The 16,504-nt window shown below is 51.3% G+C and overlaps 1 protein-coding gene across 2 annotated transcripts in view; it reads left to right on the top strand.

The window, feature by feature from the left end:
- Positions 1–846: 846 nt before the first annotated feature.
- LOC146866924 (pancreatic triacylglycerol lipase-like) overlaps positions 847–16,504 on the top strand; it is a 303,555-nt gene continuing 287,897 nt past the window's right edge. The window contains exon 1 of one of the 2 annotated variants that reach the window (XM_085603235.1): positions 847–1,035. The gene's annotated coding sequence lies outside the window, so the exon portion shown is untranslated. The remainder of the gene's footprint in view (positions 1,036–16,504) is intronic. The other variant, XM_085603216.1, reaches the window with a different exon arrangement.

Below are 16,504 nucleotides of genomic sequence, written 5' to 3'. Positions count from 1 at the left end.
GCGATGCAGCGTGCGCAACAAAATTTTTTATATTTATTTTCTTCGTAACTTACCTGCAATCGGCTGTATGCCGCATTTTGCAACCCCCCACCCTGCCCCTCCTCTGCACCGCGTCACCGCCCTGGTAACACGCCCTATATGGGCCGTGGCTGAGAACTACTGCTGCGGCGGTCAGTTCGACCGGCATCGTAATGGGGACCCCAAGTACCTACATGCTGATGTCCCGTGATCCCAGGCATAGTAGTTCTGTTTCTAGGCTAAATCCATACAACAGGTGAAGCTTGCATACATCTCCCTTTCAAAATCAAGCGCATAGCTGGCGCTTACACTCAATCGCCTTGCTGGTCCAGTAGTCTTATATGTCCAAAAATGCTAGGTTAGAATGTCTGTCATTTATCACGTTCATTTCACAACACCTAAAAAGGCAAGCCAGTGCAAGTTTATAAGACAAAGAAAGCCTTTGCTGTTTTTTAAAAAACATCTGAAAGCTCAAAAGTAAAAACTCTAGTAATTACATGAAATTAATAAATAACACGTTAGGGTGTGTTTTTTTGTTAGGCAAGGACACAATTCAAGGAAAATATTTTGACGAGGGCATGCAAATATTTTGAGATCTGCTGTTCTTTGAGGTTTGTTGGAAGTCTTGAAAGGTTTTAGAGGTTTGAGTGGTTTGAGTGGTTGCTCTAAGAAAACATTTGCAACCTGAAACTGTAACAAGTTCCCGTCCCAGGAGTGTGGGGTTGTCTCTGCCTTTCCTTCTCCCAGGGCAGTTTTCTTATGTAAGAACAACTCCTGTTCTGGATTCCGGTTTGAAACGGTCAATAGTTTTGCGGAAAGACACACGCTGCTGCTTTGTTTCGAACTGTTATTTTATAGAAACGTATATACCTCCGCGACTGCGCATTACTTACAACAAGTAATGTCATTTCCACTGACAAACAGCGCCCTGCCACGCTGGAAAACATTGGCACTCCGTCCTTGTTGATTTGGGCAGCTGCGCACAGACACCATTGTGGAACCTTCCGTCAGAGCACAGTGAGTGATCGTGGGAGCGGGCAGTGGGAGCAAGTCTGGTGCAGTATAATCAGCGCTTTCCTGTCAATGGCCGTGCATTGCTCTTTAAATAAATTAGTGGGTATTATTTGTACTTGGATTGGTGTGGAAACCTGGTTCAAAAAGGTTGATTTACAGTCAGGCGCGCAACACCCATTGGGCTCACCGGGCTTCAGCCCCCCCCCGTCATGTGTGTCAGCCCGGCCGAGACAGCCTCGCGGGCTGGCGTCCGTTTAATTGCAGCCGGACCCGAGTACTTCACAGGTCTATAAAAGACCGTTTACTCGTTAATGAGGCTTTTGTTGTATTTTCACCCCTTCTTACAGCCACTTTGCCTATGGCTGGAAGATTTAGCCCCCCCCCCCCCCCGAAATCTTTGTAAGCCCGAAATGTGTCTCTAGTTGCCCGCCTGACTTACAATTTTGTGTAAATTTACTATTTGTCAGTGGTGGCTCCTAGCAGGGAAATATGGTAGGGCAGCGCGGGGGACAAAGTGTGGTTGAGAGGTGCACTCCTTTTCCTACTGTTAATCCTTCTCTAATGAAATCTTTTCAATTTTAATCAAATGGTGCTGCACCGCTACGTGTGCTATCGACACACGTTGCTAATTAGAGAGATATAACACGTAAAGACTTGTATGCAGTGTGCACTGTTCACTGAATGCTAAAGTTCAAATTGAGTTAATCTTAATCTGAACTTCAATTTGTTCATTTCAGTATTTTACACATTTATTTCTTTATACATGATATATATTCTTCATATTACATTTGGTGCCATACCGCTAGTCCCAGGTGTTCATTGCTTTCAGTAAAAAAAGTTTTTCAACAAAGTTTACTCTGATACAATATGTGCATCACTACACAGACATAACATTGTATACATATTTGTCCCAAAAAAATAAAAATCTGTTCTTTGTTATGCCCGATGCATTTCGGGACTGCAAGTTCCCTTCCTCAGGGGCAGAGGCGCAACTAGAGCCAAATTTCGGGGGGGGGGGGGGGGGCTGAACTTTAAGCAATAGGCAGAGTGGAGCTGCATGGGGCTCTTAGAAGGGGTGAAACAACAGCACGGCCTCATTAACATGCAAATGGTCTTTTAAAGACCTGTGAAGTGCTCGGGTGCGGCTGCTTTTTTGCCCGGGAAGGTGTCTCATCCCGGGCTGCCACACACGACGGGGGGGGGGGGGGGGGGGCTGCTGAAGCCCTTTGAGTCCAATGGGTGTTGCGCGCCTGCTCAGGGGCATGTCTTAAACTGAAGTGCTCCATGAGAATTGCATGTTCCTGCGCAGTCCGATCGATTACTGGCAGTCTCCCAAGCTGTGATATTTCAGACTGCTTGATCTGTGTTGGGACCAGTCAGAGACTATGGTATCCGGGATATCGACGCTTCCCGAGCCTGTGTATTGGTGTCAGGGCAGCGCTGGGGCAATAATAGAAAAAAAAAGAAAACGCATCTGCCGCCTAGCTATATCTGTGCCCTTCAGCTCCCTATGCACAGGGTCCCAGACTCCAGTGCACCAATCCAGACGCTGCTCTCATGCTGGTATTACCCAGCATGAGAGAAGCACCAGGCTTGGGCGGAGCTGCTGGTTTTACGCACCAGCAAGGACTGGGAGCCTGCTGTACCTGCTGCCCTACATGCAATAGCATAGAGATAGCTGACTGTGCATGTCGGTTTGGCCGGCTGTCTTTGGAAGGTGAAACTGACATGCAAACTCATGTGCACTTACTTGCAGTGCCCGGTGCCCACCACTCCTCCTGCTGCTGTCAGGCCCCGCCCTCAAGACTCGGCTCCAGCTCTGTGTTGTAAAATAAAATGATAATAAAGCAGTTTTAGTAATTGCTTTATTGTCATTTTATTTTACATGTTTTATCTGCTGGCTCCAGCAGTGGAACGATGCTCTTCTGCCATACCAGACAGACCGCAGCTGCTATTTGTTTGGCATTCACAAATTATGAGTTTAATTTTACTAATAGTAACTTTACAACAGCAGAGACTCTGCACAGAAAATGTTGGGCCTGTCCAATCTTTGTATGTGTGAAGTTCTCAATCCCGACTATGATAAAAAAAAAACACGTAGAAAGTCAAAGACATCATAAAGGTTAAAGTGAAGTTATGGTTAAGTTCGCTTCATCACATAGGCTCTGAAATTTACTTTTTAACAACCTAGTTAAACTGTGATTATGGTTACAAAGCAAAACCTAAAAACCACTGAAATTCATCAGTTATGGTTCAGTAAAACTAGCTATAACTTGTGCCCCGTCATGAACTGTAATGACCTCACATATTATATTACTCATGGCGTTAAATGACATCACTGATGTCGTTACTGGTGACATCATTGATAACATCCACTGATGACATCAACCAATACTCTCCCCATTTCATCATAACATTTTTGAAGAATATCATTATTTCGTAAATGTCTAACTTTTGCTAATAATATAACTAACAGTTTAAAAAATATTCAACTATTGATATATGTCATTTGTGCATGAATACACTATGCAAATCGTGCACTGACATAAAAAAACTCTGCCTTGCACATTAATCCACTTCAACCTTATCAAAAATATTTTGTATTAATACATATGCAACAATTTCGGGATGGAACACCAATGTTAAAAACCACTGTAAGAGAAACTGTATTGAAAAGGACGCCCACTACCTCAGTATCACACATTTACCATCACAAAAAATACATACAAGAAGAAATCCCACAACTGCTGTAAAAACACTCAATATCGTATGCAACTTATTCTTTGTGATTTAGAAACATCACATGTAATTTAAACATTTTGATGGTATGATACATTAACAAATCCACGACTTTAAAAAAGTGAAAAATATAAGTAAATTAAGGTACCACAAACAAGAACACATATATAGGTGCCAATTACGATCCTGTAAAAAAATTCCCCGTACGACTCGTATCCGGTCTTTTTACCGTACGAATCGTACAAGTGCCGTACAAACTGCCAACTACGATTCGCATGGGGAAAAGACCATACGAATCGCATTGGGAATTATTCCCCACACGTCCTCGGGTCGGAAAATGTGTCCGACACATCCTCGGACGATTTACCGTACAAATGTGAAAAGTGAAGTCCGACCGCGCTAGTACGATCCATCCCGTGCGTCCGATGTTACAACCGGATGGAAAAAACACCGTCCGCACCAAACTCCCATAGCAACCATGGAGACATGTGCCAACATACGCGCCGAACACCCCCCCAGCCCCCATATGTACGCGCCGAACCACCTCCTCAGCCCCCGTATGTACGCACCGAACCCCCACCCGTGCATGTACACCCCCGTACGTACGGACCGTACACCCACCCTTATATATACACCCGTGTACGTACGGCCCGTACCCCCACCCGTGTATGTATGGAGCGTACCCCCACCCCAACAGTGTATGTACGGACCGTACCCTCACCCGCGCATGTATGGAGCGTACCCTCACCCCAACCGTGGATGTACGACCCGTACCCACACCCGCGTATGTATGGAGCGTACCCCCACCCCAACCGTGTATGTACGGACCATACCCCCACCCCAACCGTGTATGTACGACCCGTACCCTCACCCGCGTATGTATGGAGCGTACCCCCACCCCAACCGTGTATGTACGACCCGTAACCTCACCCGCGTATGTATGGAGCGTACCCCCACCCCAACCGTGTATGTACGGACCGTACCCCCACCGTGTATGTACGGACCGTAACCCCACCCCAACCGTGGATGTACGACCCGTACCCTCACCCGCGTATGTATGGAGCGTACCCCCACCCCAACCGTGTATGTACGACCCGTACCCCTACCCCAACTGTGTATGTACGACCCGTACCCTCACCCGCGTATGTATGGAGCGTACCCCCACCCCAACCGTGTATGTACGGACCGTACCCCCACCCCAACCATGGATGTACGACCCGTACCCTCACATGCGTATGTATGGAGCGTACCCCCACCCCAACCGTGTATGTACAACCCGAACCCTCACCCGCGTATGTATGGAGCGTACCCCCACCCCAACCGTGTATGTACGGACCGTACCCCCACCCCAACCGTGGATGTACGACCCGTACCCTCACCCGCGTATGTATGGAGCGTACCCCCACCCCAACCGTGTATGTACGACCTGTACCCTCACCCGCATATGTATGGAGCGTACCCCCACCCCAACCATGTATGTACGACCCGTACCCCCACCCCAACCGTGTATATACGACCCGTACCCTCACCCGCGTATGTATGGAGCGTACCCCCACCCCAACATTCTAAGTACGGAGCGCACCCCAGGCCCCAACACCAGCACCTTCACCCAACATCGCGCATGTACAAGTCGTACCAAGCCAGACACAAGGACAGCACTGTACAACAAAATTGGCGAAGTACACACCGTACACACGCTAAAAACGCACGTACACAACCAGGACAAAGCACAACAACACAAGAATACACTATTCAAATGGCACAAAGCCACAAAACATGTCCAACAAGCACAAATACAACACATTCACTGACCTGCAACTGCCAAAATCCCAAACAGAGGCCCAAAACACAACCACTCCTTATAACACACCCACCCAAAGTTCAAACACAGCCACACCCACCAATGGACCAATAAAAAGGGCCCCCACACAAACCATGAGCCTTTGCAACAGACTCACTGCTGCCAGACCCCACAGACAACCTACAGCACCATACTTGAACCTTTACTACACCTTACACTTGCACACCTTCACACACACACCTTCACAAACACCCCCTCATCACATTCACACACACCTGCACAACCACACCCACACACCCACAACCATCCACACCCACACCCCCCACAACCATCCACACCCACACCCCTCACCATGCCCACTAACAAGAATCCAAAGTTCACTAGCCAAGAGTTGGAGGTCCTTGTCGACGAAATCCTCAGTCGAGCCACACCTCTTTGGAACATTGGTCAGACAGACCAGCATTTCCGAAAAAACAGCCATGTGGCAGAGGATTGTCGATGCTGTGAATGCTGTTGCGTCCCCCAGAAGGACCAGGCATGAATGCCAAGCCAGGTGGTACGATCTGCGGAGGAGGGTCCGAGCCAAAATGACCGACGACCACAACCAGGCCAACATCACAGGAGGAGGGCCGCCCCGCAGACCCGTACAATACCATCCCTGGGAGGAGAGGGTGATGGCCATACTGCCGGTGGTGGCAGTGGACGGATTAGAAGGACTCCGAGACCCGGGTGAGTACACAAACAACTCACCTCACATGGAGGGAACGTCATCCACAACCAAACTCACAATCAGTCACGCAACCACCCCAAGCTATCGCATGACTCAACCACACTCCATGAACACGCACATGCCACTAGCGCCACCATGCCCCATGCACCCAGCTAGACAATGCCAAGTCACAGGCCACAGAAAACACCAACACAAGACACGGTAAGCCGGATGGCGGGAGTGTGGGCCTCAGAACTCAGAAGCAGACAACAATGCCCTCTGCCCATATGGCCTAGGTCACAGCCAGACAAACAGTGTGTCCCCACACAGGAAAGACTTGCCAGCAAATGGCGGACGCCTTGCATTAAGACATGGGGGGAAGGCATTTTTTGCACATGACAGCAGCTAATGAACAGCCAACACTGTGAAAGAGTGGCAGCACACACCACCACAGCAGCAGCGCAGACACACACACTACACCCAATGGGTGCCTGGAGATCAGAAACAAACTCACATCAACAAGCCAAGGGCCATTCAAAGATCTGCTAAAAGTGTGTGCCTAGTAAGCTGGGCTGAGGTGACAGAGGGTGACACACAGAGGGAGGGAGAGGGGGAGAGAGAGGGAGGGAGACACAGGGAGACGGACAGAGGGAGGAGGCTGACACAGGGAGGGAGGGAGAGGGGGACAGAGAGGGAGTGAGAAAGGGACACACAGGGAGACCAATTCAGCCTTGTGGGGTGTGGGAATGTCTGCCCGTCAGCAGGTGGACTGCGTGCATGTAGACAAGGTTGGTCAGTGCCTCAATCCCCCTCTCTTCTCCATGGCCAAACACAGGGCCATGTCTCAACCTGTGCACGAGCACAACGCCAGCTACCTGCATTATATAAGTGTGTGGAACAACTCCATGTGCCCACGTACAGTGCAACACGGAAGGCGCCAATGCATGGCTCGCCACACCTGCTCACTCCACTGCTGACTGCAGTCACAATTGACAAAGCAAGTAAGACTGAGCCACACATAGGTAAAGTCTCAAAAGCTGTGGCCAAGGGACATACCCATGCACAAGTGCACTGTGAATGGAATGCAAGACATATCCAAATTCCCAGAGGAAATGTGCCAACTTTGAAACGAATGAAACATGGATGTTGCATGGAACATAAATAACATTGTCTCTCTCACACACAGGTCAACGTCGTGGATCACCCCCCAACACTGGGGGGGAAGACTCACAGGACCCGGCTCTGCGGGATGCCGATCCCACCGGCAGCGACGACTCTCACCACTCTGTGGACGACCCCGACCAACCTGGCCCCTCTGGTGTCCAACCACCTGCAGCACCTGCGTCAGGTACAACTGGGCCAACCACCACCCCCACTCCTGCCACATCCCAGGAGACACCCAGGATGCCTGCCCCACCACCACAATGCAGCCAGGCTCACCAGGAGGGACACGGTGTACCGGGCACCCAGGAGGAGGCAGGCGACAACGCTAATGCCACCCCTCAGGGGTCCCGGAGACCCGATGTGCCCACAAGGACAGGCCAGGTGCAAGTGGGCAGGGGTGGTGGGAGTGGAGGACGGCGGAGGCGCGAGCCTGACCAGTTGGCTGCGGAACCGGTATATGCCCATGTCAGAAACATCCTGGACACATACCGGCAGGACACCACGGGCATGGCCCAGGTTGTGTCCATCCTCGAGGAGATCAAGACCCAGCAGGCCCAGCAACATGCGGAGCAACATGCCTGTCTACTGCGACACCAAGGACGGATGGAGGACAGACAGGCTGAGCTCGTGACGGTGTTCAGGGGAATTCACAGTACACTCCGTCGGATAGCCAACAACATGGGCAACCCTCCCTGTGCCGCCAGGTGTAGAACATCACCACCCACAGGGAGGGATCAGGAGGAGGAGGAGACATCCGACGGAGCATCCCAAACATCGTCACGGCCTGCTTCTGAGGGTTCCCGCAGGAGGGCAGGTCGTCCACAGAAAAGACCGTGAGGGTCGGCGCAACAGCACCATCTCCCAGGACACCTGGCCTGGCACCTGGCCCACTGGACCAACAGCAGCTCATCAGCAAAAGACATTCTCTGCCACATGGACTTGCTGGTCACTGTCTGACCAATGTTGACAAAGACTGTGGCATGGACTCTGAGGATTTCCAATGGCAAGGACACCAACTCCCCTAGTGAACTTTGGATTCCACACACCCGGAAAGCCCCTCATGTCATACCCCCCCACGTACCCCAACAAAAATAAAAGTTACACGATAAAGAGATGATGCCTACATTTTGCATTATTACCTTACATGTGTCTTGTTAAGTCTAACCATGCCAGAGTTCTCATATGACTCCAACCATCCACACCCTGGGGCCTGAGTCTGGCACAGGACACACATGGGTCACAATGTATTAGGCAAGACACACATGGAGCACCATACACACCCGTGATGGGCCCAACCAGCTGAGGGGGTGGCCGCACAACCGCGCCGACAGACCTATTGAGTACAGCGACAGCCATGCGCAGAGGTCAGGGATCATGTGGAGTGTCCTGGGGGGCACCCAGGTACGTGTGGACAGGTGGCAGAACCATGTCCTGCAAGCTTGAGTCAGGTGGATGCAGAGAATGGTGGCCTGGCCAACGTTGGATGCATGGGGATGGCACATGTCACAATACTAACACAGTCATGGACATCATGCACAATACACAGTCTAATCCCGCACAAACTGCTTGCATCTTGCTACTCGACACATAGACACATAGCCACTATCACGGAAAACCATGCCAGACATGCTGTATGCACCGTGGCAACACACCAGCATTGACTGAGAATAGGCACCTTAGAGGCATAGGGACACCTTTATTATTCATGTATTCGGGAATGCAGAGGCAACTCGGAGTACACATAAACAGGTCATGTGGAGTAACATGTGGGTCCAACACTGGAACCCCCCTTCTGCTGCACAAATGCGTGATAGCCATGGAACTGGCACACACGTGTCGGCCAACAGCTAAACACCCCCTGCTGCTCACGGAGAGGCTGCCATACACCATTGATCCTCTGATGTGGAAGTCCCACACCATGTCAAGCCAATGCAAACCGTATGTGTCCGAGGGCAGTGTTACACACATTGATGCCATCATCACAATCCACTATCCCATCACAGATGACTGTCAACAAGTCTGACCATCTATTCAGGTGTACCCAGCTACATGTAATGTGTCCCATGGTGATGCGACATGTCTGCAGAGGAACCAAACATCGACAGGGGCAGTGTGCACACATCAGAAACAACAGCCACACCCAATACACCCCGGATGCATCCCTTACCCTAAGGAGACTTCCAAACTTGTCCGTGCGTGTAACGCTGAGTCAGCACACGATGACGTGTCCATGAGGAATAGCAGTGCCACAACAATGCAACCAGCAGACGGCATGCGCAAGTACCTGGGGATGAGAGACACACAAGAAGTCAGCCACAAAAAGCACAGCCACTTGCATGTGCATGTACTCGACACATGTAAGGATGACAACATGCTAGGTCACAATTATGACTGGGGAAATACACTCATCACTCGCACCATCACTCCAGTGACACATCCACACACACCTCTGACTCACGTGGCATACATGCAGATGGACACACACATCGCAACACATGCCACACGGGGACCAATGCGTGCACACACAGACACTGGTACTCACCACTAAGCAAAGAAGTTGCGTATGAGCCGACTCCGGATGTCCTCTTGCGGAACCACATCCTCCACATCACTAGCCCCATTGCCAAGCCCTTCGTCCTCCACGGGTGGATGGTCCTGATCATCTTGATCCAGGATGAGTGGCACAGCTTTCTCAACTGCCATGTTGTGCAGCATGCAGCAGACCATGAAGATTTTGCAGACCTTCGCCGGGGCATATGGGAGGGCGCCGCCGGTCTTGTGGAGGCCTCTGAATCGGCTCTTCAGGAGGCCAAATGTCCTCTCAATCACTCGCCTTGTCCGGCCATGGGCGGTGTTGTAGCGGAGCTGGGCCAGCGTGATGGGGTTGCGGAGAGGTGTGATCAGCCATGGCATGTTGGGATAGCCAGCGTCCCCTACATGGAAACCATATGGACATGAGTAGGACAGGAGAAGCGGTCGTGCTGTAAGTCTACGCAAAATACAGGACAGACAGAGTGTACCCACCAACAACACATGCTCGTTCGTTGCGCAGCTGCGTCATCATTTCAGGCACCCTGCTACGCCTCATGATGTAGGCATCGTGTGCTGATCCTGGAAAACGAGCACAAACATGTGAAATCACCATGTTGGACAGACACACCACAAGGGCATTGATGGAGTGGTAGTGTTTGCGATTCCTGTACGCTACCTCCTGTGCCTGTGGTGGTACCAAAGCCACATGTGTCCCATCTATGGACCCAATGACATGGGGTATCCCTCCCAGGGCATAGAGTCCACGCTTGACCCCAGTCAACAGTTCAGGAGTTGGGAAATGGATGAACTCATCCAGGTGAAGCAACATGGCCTCTAAGAAATCATGCAGCACACGGCTGAACATGCTCTGGGACATGCCACCAACATGAGCTATGGTATATTGAAAGGTACCCGTGGCAAGAAAATGTAGGGCTGCCATCACCTTCAGCTTGGGTGTCAGTGCCGTAGGATACCTGTGCAGCGGTTGCAGGTGTGGGTGCCAGCCTTGCCGTCAACTCCTCAATCAACGGTTGGGGGAAGCGGTAGCACCGGATACAGTCATTCTCCCGCATGTCAGCCAAGTCCGGAATTGGTCGGGGAAGAGGCAGCGCTCTGCAGTAATTTGGAAGTGACAGGGAAGAGTGAGCGCACTACAACAACAATTTATTTGTACTGAGCACATGTTAATCTGTCAATACACATATGCTACATACGGAGTCAGGTATGTGCCACATGCCCTGGACACGTATGGCTGCCAGGTGACACTCCTACCAAGACCCAGCTACACACGGAGATTGTGAACCTCCACATCCCTTGGCATGGGATTAGCTGTGTCCCAGTGTAAGTGAACAGCCAGACGCAACACAGGAGTGACATACATCAACACATCAGCAGAAGAAGGATGTCGATTTCAGATACAGGTAGCGGAATACTAGAGCCACAGGTCACATGACATTACACTAGGACAGCCCACACACCTTGCCAATAAGGTGTACATGTAATGACTCACCACACATACATTGAGAGGATGCAGACATGTCCTTGTTACGCTACTCCGTGTCCCATGCATACATACGCACCTCACATCTGATACCACATGTGGCCTGGTGTGCGTAACAGTGTGCCATGTCCATCTACACACAGACACATGTTGGTTGCTGCAACAGCTGATGCTTTTGAGGGAGCACCAACATCAAGCTAATGGGAACACACCACACATACATGACATAGACACATCGTGCACCGTGGGTAGTGACATGTCTGGTGTGGTAACCCCTGTAGCGGGCATCAGGGGACACTTGCGTGTGTTGTTGACTGTGCCATGCCAGTGACGCTCATCTCAAGTGTGCAGTACGACATGCATACATGTCAAGGGAGTTAAGGGCATGGCTGGCACACATTGCACCGTCACACATAACATCTGTACACATCTCATCATACATCTGTTGCCTCCTCGACTCGGGAGTAATGTGCCACATCACAGACTTTCACACCTGTGCCCCACACATGTAGTAATGCCCAGACAATGCCTTGATGTCCATCCATGGACAGGTACGTCAGCTCTATTCCTTCCTGTGTGCTGCCTGTCACCACTGTGATGTGTGAAAGGCACCGTACATTCTCTCAGAGGGCCTGTGTACGTTCCCTATCACTATGGGTGTGCTCGCGTATGCGTACCCATAGTGATAGTGAGCGTACAGGCGTGTGTATGGTCCCTATCACTATGGGTGTGCTCGCGTATGCGTACCCATAGTGATAGTGAGCGTACAGGCGTGTGTACGGTCCGTATCACTATGGGTGTGCTCGCGTATGCGTACCCATAGTGATAGTGAGCGTACAGGCGTGTGTACGGTCCGTATCACTATGGGTGTGCTCGCGTATGCGTACCCATAGTGATAGTGAGCGTACAGGCGTGTGTACGGTCCGTATCACTCATAGTGATACGGACCGTACACACGCCTGTACGCTCACTATCACTATGGGTACGCATACGCGAGCACACCCATAGTGATACGGACCTGTACGCTCACTATCACTATGGGTACGCATACGCGAGCACACCCATAGTGATACGGACCGTACACACGCCTGTACGCTCACTATCACTATGGGTACGCATACGCGAGCACACCCATAGTGATACGGACCGTACACACGCCTGTACGCTCACTATCACTATGGGTACGCATACGCGAGCACACCCATAGTGATAGGGACCATACACACGCCTGTACGGGCCGTTGCTATGCTTTTGGGGTGCCCTAGGGCCCCGGTACGCACCGTACATGTGTGTGAAACTCCGAATTACATAGGGGACACATGAGGGACAAGTATAAAGGCCTACATGCATGCTGGTTGTCATGGAGACCAAGTTTAAAGTTTGCATTTTTTTTTTAAGCAGGTGCACAGCAGAAGTCAGTTTAAAGAAATCTACTTTGTTGCAATGTGGTTCTGGAGTTGACATCATGCTCAAGGAAAAAACACAATCAAAACACACTGACTGTGCTAGGTTTGAAGGGATTGGAGGAAACATAGGATGCAAATGTGAGTGACCAATCACTCTGTACTCCTGTGCATGAAACAGGCCAGCAAGGCAGATATAAGGCAGCCAGGTCCCATGAGGGAGCACTTGCCTGCACATCTTTGGATTCTACGACCCAGCTGCTGCTACTGATTCCCTGGCCCCATGTCAAGGTCTGTGGAGAGGTCACAGCCTTTCACCCTGGAGGAGAACCTGGCATTGCTGGATGTGATCCTCCCACAGTACCCCCTGCTGTATGGGCGACCAGGGTATCAGGTGAGTGCAGAGTCTACTAGCACAGACTGTGTCCCTTGTTTGTGACTGTGACTTCTGGCATTGTGTCCAGGTGTGACACACATGCTATGTACTGTAGGGGGGGTCCCAGGGGGGGGAATGCCTGATGTCTCCCAGCCAGAGCATGCTGTGGTGCATGTCTGCCGTCCTCACTTGCATTGTGTTTACTGTGACAATCACTGCATGGTGCATGCCACATTCTGCCTGTCTTGTCCTCCTGGGAATGTAGCCTCTACAGTCCTCATGTGATTATGTGGTCAGCCCAGTGTGACAGGTGACTGTACCCACAGATGTGTGTTAGTTCTGTGTACCTGTGCTGAGAGTGTCCACATGATGTGTTTGTACCCTGGACATCGGTGTGTGTGTAAGTCCCCTGTCATGTGGGTGGGTGCATATGTGGAGTGTGGCACCCGGGCTGCATGAGGGATGGATATACCCTGCCCATGTGATGTGAGCAGGGAGCAGTGCTGTGTGTCTGACGTGCAGAGCCAGCCCCACACCTGTGAGCCCCCCGTCTAGTGGCACATGTGCAGAGTGAGGTTTGTCGCTGCATTTGGCAATGGCAGGTGAATGTCCTGTGCCTGTGTGTGTCTGTGTACTCTGCTGAGGTAGCGTCAGTGGCCTGTGGCATGTGACTGCTTAGAGGTGCTGCACATTATCCTGGTGTAGCTTGTGATGCACAGTGTGAGCCTGGATCATTGATTGTGTCGTTGCCCTCATTCCACCTGTGTACTTTCAATGGCACGTACTGCTTTTGCCCTTCCCCAGAGGATCATGTCCCTATGACAAAGGTGCAATGCGTTGGATGCATACTATGCCTTGTTGTAAACAGCAAATTTGTTCTAATATGTGTCTCTGTGACATGTGCCAGGTGTGTTGATGTAGTGTCACTTGTTCATCCTCACAGGTAGGCGCCTCTGCCAAGAAGCAGATCTGGATGAACACCGTCAGTGCCGTGAGGAGGACGGAGGGTCGCAAGTGGCGCCTGGCCCAGGTGAGGAAACGCTGGCAGGATATCCGGTGCTGGACGCGGAGGATCGCACGGGTCCTGCTGGGGGACTCACCTGAGACCCATAAGAACCGCGGGCGCTGCCGTCTGACCCACATCCACAAGCGTGTGCTCGTGGTGGTATTTCCAGACTTGGACAGGCGCTTACAGGAGAAGCAGCAGCAGGAAGGGGGTAGGTACATGTTTGTTGTGTGTCACCAGCATTTGTAAGTGCACAGTTGCATGGATACACTGCCAGGGTTTAAAGGTGCTGTGCAGATCCTGTTACCCACAGTATAGCTGTGCTCTCCTGCCTCCCTTCCCCTCCTTGCAATGTGTTCCCTGGTCTGTGTGTAGTCACTCCTTCACAAGGTTATGTAGGCTGGCACTTTCTCCACGTGAACTATGCCTGTAGCATCATGTGTGGGGGTGGTGTGTAACAGGTTTTGGGACCTTGCCTGTGCCCTGTCCAGTTCAGTACTTGTGGGTTCCATGTCAGTTGGCACTGATGCTGAGTCCAGACATGGGAGTTAGTCTCTCAAGTGTCATGCCTTACAGCACGCATGTCCTATGTTGTGGCCTGTGACATGATGTGCATGACTGTGCGATACGCATAGTGCAGGGATGGTGGCGTGTGTTGCAGTCATTCCCATTCAGGACCATGGAGTTGTGTGGCCACTACTGTCCCCTGGGGCATATTTTCCTAGGTGTCATGTGTGTCATCACAAAATGTGGACACTCTCAGTGTCTACAGCATAGGTTGTGCTCTGTGCCATTGTCCCCTCCCTGGCACCATGTATATTGACGTAATATGTAGTACAAGTGTCCACTGTACAGCCTGACCTGATTTTCCTTGTTCATACTCACGGTGGCCAGTGCCAGTGTGTCTTGTTACAATCATCTGATGATGACCATTTGTACATGATTATTTGGACAGGCGCACCTTGGGTATTTGGTGTCCAATCTTGCATTTATGCAGCCCATGTGTATTTCACCCAGACTAAGAGATGTAAGTGCTTCCTGTGTCTCAACAAATTGTCTCATGTAGGGGGTGGTTGGTGCGGGCAAAGCCTACATGTCAAAACCTGATGTCTCCTTGCTAGGTCTGGCCAGTGTGTGATGTTTGTCTGGACATACACTCAAGGTGCAGTGAGCCAGTCATGATGGGCATGTTTTCAGTATTACCTATGCAGCATGTGCCTCAAGTTCATGGATATGGTCCCTGCTCATCCCTATTTTCGGCAACGCTGTGTGGTGCAGATGCAGTGCTGGATTGTCCCCAGGGCCTGGCTCCTCTGTCAAACTCCATTTCATGTCATTTGCTATTGTGTCATGCTCTCCATGGTTTTTCAGTGGCATGGTGGGTCAACCAACTGTGTGTTGCATGCCCTACATCTGTACCTTGTTTTGTAGATGTTACTGATCTTTCTTTTCAAGCTATGCACTGTAACCTATGTAGATTGGACTCATGTGACATATGTATACAGGTGTATGATTAATTGCTGTCTCTTCACCTTGCCCACAGCATCGTCGGGGGACACGGAGGGAGACATGAGCACAGACGGAGCGGAGGGACCGAGCACCAGTGCCAGCGTTGACATCGTGGCTGGCACATTGAGTGGAACTGAGGCGGAGGAGAGTGAGGCCGAGGACCTGTCCACTGGCACGACAGAATATGAAGCTGACTGGTCCGAGGATGATCTCTCCGAGTGGGCGGAGGCTGCACCAGCAGCTGACAGCGGCACAACATCTCTCCCCGCCCCCTCCATTGCCATCAGCCGCCTCCCACTTGCTCGTGTCCCTTCCCAGCGTGCCCGGTCACCACATGTCTCCTTCCTGCCAGGCACCGCACCCCCTGCCCCTGTCTCCACTGCTGCCGCCAATGCAGAGTCTGTGGACATCCAGCGGCAGTTGCAGGTTGGTCAGGCTGCGATGCTTAATGTCCTCCATGGCCACAGCCAAGTGCTGAACAACATGGAGGCATACTTGGAGGGCATTTTCTCATCGCAGGCTGACCAACGCAACTTGCTGAGGTCCATTGACTCAACACTGACTGCAGCAGTGGGTCTCCTGCAGCGCTACGTCCAACCCCCTACCCCTGACCCATCCACACTTCCCACTCCCATGCCTGTCCCACGTACACCCAGACGTCAGCATGCACCCACCACAACAGCCACAGGCACCACACCAGCAGGGAAGGTCATACGCACACCTCCTGGCACG

Source organism: Triturus cristatus, chromosome 1_2 (genome assembly GCF_964204655.1).
Source record: "Triturus cristatus chromosome 1_2, aTriCri1.1, whole genome shotgun sequence".
In the NCBI taxonomy this organism is placed as follows: domain Eukaryota; kingdom Metazoa; phylum Chordata; class Amphibia; order Caudata; family Salamandridae; genus Triturus; species Triturus cristatus.
The sequence above is the reverse complement of the archived record's forward strand: the minus strand, read 5'-3'. Positions and strand labels throughout refer to the sequence as shown.